This window comes from Ochotona curzoniae, unplaced genomic scaffold (assembly GCF_017591425.1).
Source record: "Ochotona curzoniae isolate NIBS_2020 unplaced genomic scaffold, NIBS_Ocur_1.0 scaffold_2453, whole genome shotgun sequence".
NCBI lineage: Eukaryota > Metazoa > Chordata > Mammalia > Lagomorpha > Ochotonidae > Ochotona > Ochotona curzoniae.
Genome location: NW_024467094.1, coordinates 28,109,742 through 28,122,299, shown reverse-complemented (window position 1 = coordinate 28,122,299; position 12,558 = coordinate 28,109,742). Strand labels below are relative to the sequence as shown.

Sequence of the window (12,558 nt, the reverse complement as noted above, 5' to 3'; positions counted from 1 at the left end):
TCAGTCGTCAAACTATAACAAGGTTCTCTTCTATTTGAAGACCACAGAAAATCAAAAATTACCTTGACTAAACTCAAAAGTATATGGAAATCATTGGCTCATTTCGAATAACCATTCAGTTGCTAATAAAAAAGACCTAATTTTTTCTCTTTTGGAGAAGCTCATCATGTATCACACAAATATATTCTATATGGTATAAGTGGCTTCACTAATGTACCAGTCTAACAGTTTTTCAAGGGTTTTGATGAACGGAACAAGGTAGTCAAACTTATCACATGCTGTAATGAAGGTAGTGTAGTACTAGGACGGGATAGGCAGACAGATCGAGGGTACAGAACAAACACAGGGACCACCCTCATACAGGTGCACAGGGACACAGCAGTGCATCATAGTGGGGAGCAGATGAGTAATCTGGGTGATGCTGGGGCCCAGAGTTGTTGGTATGGAAGATACAACCTTAACTCAGGGTATCCTTACACTAAAAAAAAAAAAAGAAAAGAAAAAAGTCTACTTCACACCAAGCATCAAAATAAATTTCATATACAGGAGGGATTTAAATATAGAATATGTGCAGCCAAAGAGAGCACAGATTTAATGTAAAAAGTAAAACTTAAAAATGTGTAGAGGAAAATACAGGATATTACAACTACACAGTATAGGGGAGGACTGGTTCATCAGTTCATCAAGATATAAAATACACAAATCATAAAAAGTAAAAAAAAACACACAAGGGCCCGGCGCGGTGGCGCAAGTGGTTAAAGGTCCTCGCCTTGCACGCCCGGGATCCCATATGGGCGCCGGTTCTAATCCCGGCAGCCCCGCTTCCCTTCCAGCTCCCTGCCTGTGGCCCGGGAAAGCAGTCGAGGATGGCCCAAAGCTTTGGGAACCTGCACCTGCGTGGGAGACCCAGAAGAGGCTCCTAGCTTCGGATCGGCATAGTATCGACCCGTTGCGCTCACTTGGGGAGTGAATCATCAGACGGAAGATCTTCCTCTCTGTCTCTCCTCTCGGTACATCCGCCTTTCCAATAAAAAAATAATAAAAATAAATCTTTAAAAAAAAAAAAACACACAATAAGTCTGATAAAGCTTTAAACTTTGTTTCAATGATGGTAAAGCTACAAAACAAATGAATTTTTTTTAGGATGGCTGTCAAAAGAAAAAAAAAGTCCTAGAAAATAAGCCATGTGCATAACTTGGAATCTCTGTACAGTGTCTAGTGGGAATGTGAAATAGTACAGTCACGGTAGAAACAATATGGATGGTCTTCACAAAGTTACAATGGAGTACCATATGACTCGGCAATCTCCCTTCTGAGTGCAGATCCCAAAGAACTGAAAGCAAATATCCAACACACCTGTGCACTCACCTTCAGAGCAGCTTACTCACAACAGCCAAATGGTGGACAAAACCAAAGTACCCATTATCAGATGAAGGAATGAACAAGATGTGGTACATCTGCACACAGTGATCTATTATTCACCCTTGAAAGGGAGGGAACTCTAGTATATGCTACAGCAGGGTGAGACTTTGTACAAAACAAGCTAGTCACCCCCACAAAAAAATTCTACTTGTGTGAGGTACTTCATGTGATCCAACACCCAACACCAAGCGATAGAAAGCAGAGGGGTGGTTACTTAGACACTGGGGGGAAGGAAAGAACGAGATCTTGTGGTTTAGTGAGGACAGCGTTTCAGTATTACAAGATAAAAAGGTTCCAACACCTGCTGCACAATGTGAATAAACACTACTGACCTGCACACCTGACTAACTGCTACATGGCTTCACCCCCCTCCCCCAAAAGAAGACTGGAGGCAGGCATTCAGCCTAGCATTTAACACACTAGTTAGGACACCATGTACCATGTTAGACTGCACAGGCTCAGTATGGGGCATTGACTCCAACCACAGCTTCTTGCTAAGGCAGCTTTGAGAGGCAGCAATAATGATGCAAATAAATTGGGTTCTGCCACCTACATGGGCGACGTGTATGGTGTTTCTGGCCCCTAGCTTCAGTCCTGGCCCACCCTTGACTATTCTGGGTATTTGAGGGTAAATCAGCAGAGAGAAGCTTATTCTTCTCTCTCTCAAATAAATATTTTTAAGAATTTTCTAAAAAATAAAAAATGTTGGGCTCAGCGTTGTCATGCAGATGATAAGCTTCCTGATGTTGGCATCCCATAGCAGCACTGGTTTGAATGCCAGAAGCTCTGCTTCCCATCCAGCTTCCTGTTAATGAGCCTGGGAAGGCAGCAGGAGATGGCCTGAGTCCTTGAGCCCTACACCCATGTGGGAGAGCTGGATGGAACTCCGGGATCCTGGCTTCCGCTTGGCCCAGCCCTGGCCATTGCAGCCATTTAGGGAATAAACAGCAGATGGAAGATCGTTCTTTCTCTCTGTCTAGGTCAGTTTTTCAAAAAAAAATAAATAAATATTTTAAAAAGATAAATGCTCACATATACATTTTCTCTCTTACAGAATACATAACAACAGAGAGGGAATCAGAGCCTTGCAGAGAAGTAAGCAAACCCTTCTTGAATGTAGCTAGTGCCACGGCAGGAAGAATTATGCCAAAAGCTTCTTCGAAAGAAAACAGCCAAGAATGAAAGGTCTCCATGGTCAAGCAAGAACGACCATCTGAATGTTTAGTTCCCAGCCTGAGGTCTGCAGTTAGTCCTTTCAAAGCTGCATGGCTAGCTTCGCCACTCAGAGCACCCAGGTAACTCCTTGCTGGTTCTATTAAAATGTGACCATGGTTGTAAGAAATACAGCTCAAGCACTTCCCAAGAGTCTGTACTTTCGAATTTTTTCCTGTAATGGAAGCTTTTCAAAAACAAAAACAAAAGAAGCTACTAGATCTTGTTAGCAAATGTGTCAGCACGGCCTTTCATTTCAGAGTGATTTGCCACGCCTGAAAACAAACACAAGAAACAGGTGCACTTCCCTGAATACACAATCAGAATTTAATATGGGGCCAGTAATGTTATGAAATCAGGCTGGGAATAACCTTGTAAATAAGACAAGATGGGCAGAAAGAAATTGAAAAATGAATCTTCCATAAATATCAGAATATTGTTATTGTCTGGCTTTGAATAACCTGGAGTCAGTAAGATTACTCAAAACACCATTACATGAGAAGAGTCTAATAAAGCATTTTTTCACTATGGCAGGAATTAGCCCAGTCCCTGAAGCCAGCTTTACAGTGCAGCTCCACAGGACCTTCCGTCTATATTAACTACATTAGCGTAGTGGCTTTTCAGACACGCTGTGGGTAAACCGTCTCTACAGTCCCCAGGATTCAGCGCCGTTCCAGACCCCGAGTTAAGACAACCAGACATCACAGTTCATGGCCCAGCTGAAAATTTTCCCTAATTAAGTACAAGTTGTCTTATCCATTTTATGAAAAAATATGCTCTTACAGCATAATCTTACATAACACTCCAACTGTGCGGAGTTGTGTGTAAGATGAGGAAAAGGGAAGATAGATCCTTGAGCCTATACACATGAAGCTGCTTTTATGTAATGATTAAAAAATCCCACACTCCCAGCAAAGCCTATAAACATAATTTCAGTCTCTAAATTGCATTATCTTCCATCTCGGAAAAGGCAAGGCTGCTCAGAAGAGAATAAATTCCCCAATCTCTTCGACACCAAACCTTACATGGAGGCATGAGTGACAGCAGCAGGGTGGGGAGACACTGAAGCAATGCTCTCTACTGAGACCCTGCCTGTCTTTCACGAAGAACCTTTAAGACAAGGAAGCTGTGGGATCTAAGATCTAGAATTCAGCAATGCCAGTGTCACAGAAGTGAGTCAAACACAGGCTATGCTGATGAAAATAAAGCCACCTTTAGTGCTTAGAATCTGGCTCCAGAAGCTCCATAAAAGACGACAAACAACCTAATTTACAAAAGGGAAATGTGATCTATAATGACAAGGTGAGGGTTTCACATCTGGGACAGGAAAAACGCAGAATGAGCCAGGAACAAAGGAAACACTGATAGACCAAGCATAGTTGGCTCTCACAGGCCAATCATAAGACCCTGAATGCACCAAAAAGAATGTCTGTAACTGCCAGCAGAAAAACTAAAATCCTTGAGTTCATAATACACTAAAATAGAGGACAATTCATGTACTGCCATGAGAGCTGACTATTGCATACACAACCTCCTTATTCAGAGAAGTGCTAAAGTAATTCAGAATTTACTTTAATGCTTTAGTGGAAAGTGTAATTTATCCCTAAGGAGGGAAATTCTTACCAAAGACTGAAAGTGAATGGAATGGAAAGGAATGGCAGAATGAGAGAACCAGCACTGTGCAAATACAAATAAATTAAACTGATGCAGGGCAAGGATCATCACCACCAGGTAGAGTATGGGGCCAAAGCAGCACCAATCTGCAGTTTTCCTGCTAATTAACAAAGGCGAAAGCATGAGATCTGGAATTTCCCACCTCAAACAATCTCAGCATCACTATGGAACAGTGGGACATGATGACATTCTGTGTCTCCTATTATGATGCCCTGAGAAGCAACACCTGAAATGTATTATTACTATAACCTTCAGCTAGACTCAGCCAAGCCTTCAGATTTCAAGCCCAGTTTATAGGCAAACCAGGTATGACAGAACAGCTTAAATAAACCACAAGGAAACATCCAGAAAATTCCAGAAGTGACATGCTACAAAACAAATAACCTGGTCTCAAAAAATGTATCACACAGGTTCCAGACAGTTTTAGATTTAAAAAAAAAAAAAAAGAAATTCTTTGAGAGAAAAAAAAAGTACAACTGAGAAGATAATGGCTAAACAACTGGGATAAACTGAACATGTACTGGGCATCAGATGATACCAGAGAATTTCTGCTGATTCCTTTTAACTGTGACAAGTAATACAGAACAATGAAGGAAAACAATGTCTCTATTTTAAAGAGATGCATCTAAATAATTAAGGGTGAAGCACCATGTCTGAAGTATTAGGATGCACATAAAAAGTATCTAAACATGTATGCACATGTATGAAGCAAACACAGCAAAACACAATCAAACTGACTCTAACCAACGAGTACAAAGAATAGAACCACGCTATTTTTCCAGTTTTTCCATAGTGTTAAAAATTCTCAAACACTTGTCAAAACACACTTCCTCCAGGAAGGCCTCCCAAATGGCCTCTCTAGCCTTCCTTAATCACGCCTCTGCAAAATCCACTTAGCATGGAACACAGTGTATTGCTGTTTGAGGTCCATTTCGTAACTGTTCTCATATTATTGCCATGTATTCAATTGCTTTAGTATTTCAACAGAACTGTAAATTCCTTTAGGCACAGACATCTTTTTAATTTCTTCACAGCTCATGGTGAAGTATTCTGCAAACAACAAATTTTCCTTCTGGAAAGAGTAACTTTATTTGAGAAGCAGAAGGACAAAGATAGGGAGAGACAAAGTGAGCAAGTTTGCATCTACTGGTTCACTCTCCAAACGGTCCCGACAGCCCGGGCTGGGCGGGGCTGGGCTAGGCCAGGCCCAAGCTAGGAGCCTGGCACGTAAGCCAGGTCTCCAACACAGCAGGCAGCAATTCACCAGGGCCTGCAGGGGCAGGAGGCTAACAGGGAATCAGGGGCAGGGATTGAACCCAGGTGCTCTAAGCCAGGACACCAAACTACCCAGCAAAACATCTGTTCCCAATTAGCAGACTTCCAAAACCTTTGATGTTGAACTTCAAGAATGCTTATTTTCATCAATTTGGGACAAAGAGAGAGAGAGAGAGATAGACAGAGATAGCCAAGCATGGACCAGGCTGAAGCCAGAAGGCTGCAACTTCATCTCAGTTTCCCATGTGGCGGGCAGAGGCCCAAGCACTTGAGCCATATCTTGTTTCCTAGGATGCATTACTAGGAAAATGGGACAGAAATAAAGTAGTTGGAATCAAATCTGACTACAATAGGGGATGAAGGCTTCCCAAGCAGCAGCTTAACTTACTGCACCACAATACCTGCCCCATCAACAGACTTATCTTTTTTTAAGATATATTTTACTGGGAAGGCAGATCAGATGAACAGGAGGAGAGACAAAGATCTTCCAACCGCTAGTTCACTCCCCAAATGGTCATAATGGCCGAATCTGAGCCAATCTGAAGTCAGGAGCTTCTCCTAGGTCTCCCACACAGGTGCAGGGTCCCAAGGCCTTGGGTCATCCTCTACTGTTTTCCCAGGCCACAAGCAGGGAGCTGGAAGGGAAGTGGAGCAGCCAGCACACAAAGCAGTGCCAATATGGAATTCTATTGAGCTACAGACTTTTTAAAAAAAGATTTATTTTTTTTTATTGGAAAGTCAAATATACATAGAAGAGGAGAAATAGAGAGGAAGATCTTCCATCCGATGATTCACTCCCCAAGTGACTGCAACATTCGGTACTGTGCCAATCCAAAGCCAGGATCCAGGAACTTCCCATAGGTCTTCCACACAGGTGCAGGATCCCAAAGCATTGGGCTGTCTTTGACTGCTTTCTCAGGCCACAAGCAGAGAGCTGGATGCGAAGCTGCCGGGATTAGAACCGGTGCTCATATGGGATGCTGACGCATTCAAGGCAAGGACTTTAGATGCTAGGCCACGCCGCCAGGCCCTGGGCTACAGACTTTTTAAAAGTGCTGGTACCAATGTTCTGTGATGAGAGCGCAGGCACTCAGTAAATCTTAACGAACTGGTTACCATCCAATCCTCAACAAAACAGACACTGTCTTGTATAAACAATTTCAAGTCACGGCCATCAAAAGGAGATCATAAATTGTCACCCAAGGACATACAGAATTTCACAGAAAAACCAGCAGCTAAGAAAGAAAGGCAGAAATGAGACTACAGCTTTTGTCTTCCTAGTGCCGTCATGGATCTGCTGTGCTAGCCTGACATGTAACTTCATTCTCCTATGGTTACCATCAGTTCAGCAATCTCCTCCACCACCTCCATGTTCTCACACAGGAGAGGTGGGTTTTACCCACAGCTCCTTGGTATAATGGAGCTTAACAAGCTACAAAATGAAATTTTCAATCTTTTTTTTTAAATTTGTTTGTTTATTTATTTATTGGAAAGGCAGATGTACAGAGTGGAGGAGAGACAGAGAAGAACTTCCATCCAATGATTCACTCCCCAAGTGGCCACAACGGCCGGTGCTGCGCTGATCAGAAGCCAGGAGCCATGAACTTCTTTCTCCAGGTCTCCCACACGGGTGCAGGGTCCCAAGGCCTTGGGCCGGCCTCAACTGCTTTCCCAGGCCACAAGCAGGGAGCTGGATGGGAAGTGGGGCCACTGGGATTAGAACCAGTGCCTATATGGGATCCCGGAACGTTCAAGGCGAGGACCTTAACCGTTACACTATCGCGCCGGGCCCAAAATTTAAAATCTTAAAGACTGTACAAAAGGTCAAAAATGTGGTGACACTGTTTTGGTGAGGAAACAGGTAGACTCACACTGCTGGTAGATATACTCACATAAACTGATATAACTTCTGTGGAAAGCAACTTGGCGATATCTAACAAAAATGTTTACAACTGGAGCAGCATGATGGCCCAACTGGGAAGTGAATCAGTGGATAGAAGCTCTTTCTCTGTCTTTCCTCCTCTCTGTAAATTTGCCTTCCCAATAAAAAAATACACAAATCTTTTAAAAAAAATGTTCACATCCATTGCCTAGCATTTATACTGGGAGTTCAATTTAATACTTATCACAGAAGTAAGCACACCTAAGAAGCACTGGAAACCCAAGTGTCCAAGAATAAAAGTTGGCTGAACGATGATCCACCTATACAACAAAATATCTAACTTTTTTTTTTAAAGATTTATTTTTATTATTTTTTTTATTGGAAAGGCGGATATACAGAGAGGAGAGACAGAGAGGAAGATCTTCCGTCCGATGATTCACTCCCCAAGTGAGCGCAACGGTCGATGCTATGCCAATCCAAAGCCAGGAGCCTCTTCCGGGTCTCCCACGCGGGTGCAGGGTCCCAAGGCTTTGGGCTGTCCTCGACTGCTTTCCCGGGCCACAGGCAGGGAGCTGGATGGGAAGAGGGGCCGCTGGGATTAGAACCGGTGCCCATATGGGATCCCGGGCGTGCAAGGTGAGGACCTTAACCACTGCGCCACCGCGCTGGGCCCCTAACTTTTTTTTTAAAGCGGTACTCTCTATACCACATAGAATGATCATCAATATAAATTAAGTGCAAAAGAACAGAGTAATGAATATAGCATTCATCATATATGTAAAACAAAAACAAAAGCCAAACAACACAGTTATATATATTTGTGAACACAAAGACTTTCTTTAGGGCCCGATGGAGTAGCCTAGTGGTTAAAGTCCTCACCCTGAACGGGCCAGGATCCCATATGGGCGCCGGTTCTAATCCCGGCAGCTCCAATTCCCATCTAGCTCCCTGCTTGTTGCCTGGGAAAGCAGTAGACGACAGCCCAAAGCCTTGGGACCCTGCACTCGCGGTCAGAGACCTGGAGGATGTTCTAGGCTCCTGGCTTCTGATCAGCACAGTACCGGATGTTGCAGTCACTTGGGGAGTGAATCATCGGATGGAAGATCTTAATCTCTGTCTCTCCTCCTCTACGTATATCTGACTTTCCAATAAAAATAAATAAACCTTAAAAAAAAAACAAAAAACACTTTCTCTAGAAGTATCCAGTTCCCTGCTAATAGCCTGAAAAAGGCAGTGGAAGATGTCCTTGCACCCCGTACCCATGTGAGAGGCTAGAAAGAAGCTCGTGGCTCCTGGCTTCAGATCATCCCAGCTCCAGACCTGGTAGTCATTTGGGGATGAACCAAAGGATAGGCGATCTCTATGTCTCTCAAACTCTGCCTTTCAAATAAATAGAGACTTGTTAACTCTGTTTGCCTTCTGGATGTTGCTTCACAAGCATGCGCATGAGCTTCTCATCTTAAAGAGTATTTCTTTATAAACCACGCTCTGTACCAACAGGAATTAGTTAACGATACACATCTTAATCCTAAAAGCATTTCATGCCTTTGTACTGTCAAAATTTTAAATGAGGCTTTGGTGAATTCAATTTGATGAAATGTTTGCAGATAAGAACAAAGCATCCTATAGAGAAGAAAGATACGCGTTTATTACCACAATAGTTTCACTTCTAGATTTTACTGAACCCAATCCAGGTCTGGGCATAGGCAACACTGAAAAATTTCTAACGACAAAGGTGCTTGGCGTACCCTCGATCCTTCCCACCTCACTCAACTATGTAAACATCAAAAATAAAAATAAAAAGGAAAAAAAAAAAGCTGCTACTGCTGCTGTGCTGCAGAGGATGCCACATTCCACATCAGAATACTGCACATCCTGGAAGTCAGCAGGCAACGGCTCAAGTACTGGATCTCTGGCACGGACACGTGAGACCTAGACAAATTTCTCGGTTCCTAACTTCAGCCTGGCCTAACCTAGGCTGTGCAGGCCCTGGGGAGTGAATCAGTGTATGGGATATCTAGCTCCATCTGTCTGTTCCTCTGCTTTTCAAATAAAATGAAAATACAAAAAAAGAGGAAAGTTTTCTTTTTTTTTCACTCAGGGGGTAGATGTTTGGCAGGGCAGTTAAGATGTCTGAGATACCCACATGTAGTATCAGCGTACCTAGCTCAACTCTGGCTCCTCTGCGTCTGACACAGCTTCCTGCTGACGTGCAGCCTAGGAGGCAGCAGGGGATGACTCCAAAGGTCTTGAGTTCCTGCCATCCTTATTGGGAGAATCAGATTGAATTATAGGCTCCTGGCCTCTATATGGCCCAGCCCTGGCTGGTGCTGGCATCTGGGAAGTGAATCAGTGGGTGGAACATCTCTCTGCCTTTCAAATAAAACATAAACCATCTGTAGTGGCAGGTGTTTGGCTTAGTGATTAGGAAATACTAAGGATACTCGAACTCCATAGTGGAACCCCTGGGTTTGAATCCTGACTCCACTTCCAATTCCAGTTTCCTGCTAATGAGCACCTTGGGAGGCAGCAGGCGATGCCTCAGGAAGCTGGGTCCTTGCTGCCCAGGAAGGAGAACTCCACAGAGTTCCAGCTCAAGCCTGGCCTTGGCCGGGCGCAGTCAGGGCCACCATGGGTGCTTGGGGAGCAAACCAGCAGGAGCTCGCTTGCTCACATGCTCTCTCTCTTCCTGTCTCTCAAATTATTAAAAATTTTGAAAGAAGCAAAATGAGCGAAGAGCTTTAAAAGGACAGCCACCAAAAAGCTCGTCATGGCCAGTCCGACATGTGGGGCTGTCCCCGGAACCACGCTCCTCGGTCTCCCTCACAGAGAAAACGCAGAGTTCCCATCTCCTCCCCAAGACCCAGGAGGATACATGCACCCCACATTCCTGTGTCAGCTTTTGGATCCATCTATAACAATGACAACCAGGAATACCACAAAAGACAGCTGAACCACGGAAAGGCCAGGATTGAACAAGAAGGGAAAAATATCTGTATCCAGTAAAGCCCAGAGAACACAACGTCCTGGAGGGAAGAATGGCAGCCAAGGAGGCCTTGGCAGAAGGAAACCAGAGCAAGCAGAACAGGAAGGGAAGAATGGGGAAGGATTACTACCCCGTCCCGTTCTCAGCTGCCCAGCCAGGGCACTGGGTCAGCAAAGAAAGCCGAGACCCACACACCATGTTCCTTCCTCTTTCCTTGTCCCCTCCTGTCCAAGTTGGTAAGCAAACTTTCTGCTAATAAGTGTATCTCTTCCTCATCCTGTTGGACTGGCAGCAAGGAGAAGTTGCAAAGTATTCAAAAGAGGCCACCAAGGAGCAAACTAAGACCACCGAACATCCACCAATCAGAAACCCACGTCCCTGCTCACAACATGATCACTGCACTTTAAAGTTCCTGTTCAGACTTCTTTTTCATTTGTTACTAAGAAATAAAGTCATTTTTATTACTCAAAATTTCCAATGGTTAAGTTACTGCCCACCCATAGTCTCAAACTGCCTATTTCCATGTCAGTCAAAGCATTGCAATAACATACAGCCAAAACGAAAGTTCTAAATCAGTTCTTTGATTTAAAAAAAAAAAAAAAAAAGGTAAACAGGTCACGCTTGATAGGTTAGAATCTGGACTTAGTTAAGCCTCAACTCCTTAAACTGTAAACTCTACTCAACCTGGTCCTCTATAGATGGACAAGAATTCTACTACAAGGAACCCGCCCTCACACAATTCAGTTGCTTTCCTATGGCCTTTAGCCTGGTTAGCAAGCCATTCTAAATCCCCTGCCAAAACAACTGGGCATCGCCTCAATGAGGGGAAGTCTGTACGAGAGGTATCGCATAACCTAATCCGAGGAGAGAAAAGGAAAAGGAATTTTAGAAGTGACAGTTTCAAAGGGGTCAGCGTGGGACACGTTGGCTCTGGGAGGCGTTAGTAGCCCAAGAATCTCTAGGGCAACCCCAGATGCGAACAGGGGCCTTGTCTCTTAACTCCCTCACACATTTCAAATTCTCCCTTGCGGGTGGAGCCAAGAGCTCACGCTCGTGAGCAGCAGGTCCAGCTCGCTGCCCAGGAAGCAGGCAGGCGCGTGGTCAAGGGGGCTCTTTATCCCGCAGGTCCCTGCGACACGGCGGTGCGCATGCGCCCCGAGGGCGGCGAGCAGGCACCGCCGAGCTCGCTCCCACCCGCGCATGCGCGGTCCCCCATCTCGCCGCAGGCGACAGCTCACTATTTGGCAAGGGGGATGGGTCCGGGCAGCGATGGGGGCGGGGGCCTGCAGGCAGGGGGCGCGTTTGTGTCTCCTCAATGCTTGGGGTAAGGAGAAAGACAGTGGCTTCGGCTCTGGCATTCGCAGGCCACGTAAGCCGGTGTAGGAAGTGGGGCACAGAGGAGCGTGTGTGTGTGTGTGTGTGTGTGTTGGGGAGGGGAGGGGGCGGTCCATCCCCTCTCCAGGGAGGCGCCCCCCACTCCGACAGCATAGCCCCCTCCCTCGACTCTCCTCCCCCCTACTCACCTGAGAGCGGCGGCGACAGCTGCTGGTCCCCGTCCCCCTGCGCTCGCCTCATACTGTCCGCAACATCCGGGACCTGCGGGACCGCCGCGACACAAACATACACCACACACACACACACACACACATACACACACACACACGCACGCTCAGAACGCGCACACTCACACACATACACCCCGACACACACCGACCGGGGCGTCCTGGCGTCAGCACGTCGACGCAGCGGGCGCGTACCCGCCGGGCCCCACCCCTTCCCGGCCCTCTGGCCCCGAGACTCCGCCCACTACCTCTGAGGCGCATGCGTCCTGGGCCTCGCCGGGACCCGGGGATCTGACGTGAGAGGCGGGAAGCCTGAGGGGTCGCATGCGGGGCATGGGAGGCCGGGGAGGCGCGAGGACCCCGGCACCAACGGCGGAGTGGCCCGGCGTGTGGCTCACCACCCTCCGGGGCTCCTTTTCTTTAGATCAGCCCTGTCAGGTCACATCACATGAAGTCTTTACGGTGATGCTAGAGACCTCTTTTTAAGTGGCTTTTGAAATTGAGCGTTTTTCCGACTAGGCTGCTGCTCTCACTGCTTTATGTAA

General features: G+C 45.8%; 1 protein-coding gene across 4 annotated transcripts in view; it reads right to left on the bottom strand.

Moving 5' to 3' along the window:
• The window catches only part of LOC121170344 (speckle type BTB/POZ protein), a 74,601-nt gene extending 62,461 nt beyond the window's left edge, over positions 1 to 12,140 (bottom strand). For all 4 annotated transcript variants that reach the window (XM_041001449.1, XM_041001447.1, XM_041001450.1 and 1 more), the window contains exon 1: positions 11,975 to 12,140. The gene's annotated coding sequence lies outside the window, so the exon portion shown is untranslated. The remainder of the gene's footprint in view (positions 1 to 11,974) is intronic.
• Positions 12,141 to 12,558: the final 418 nt, after the last annotated feature.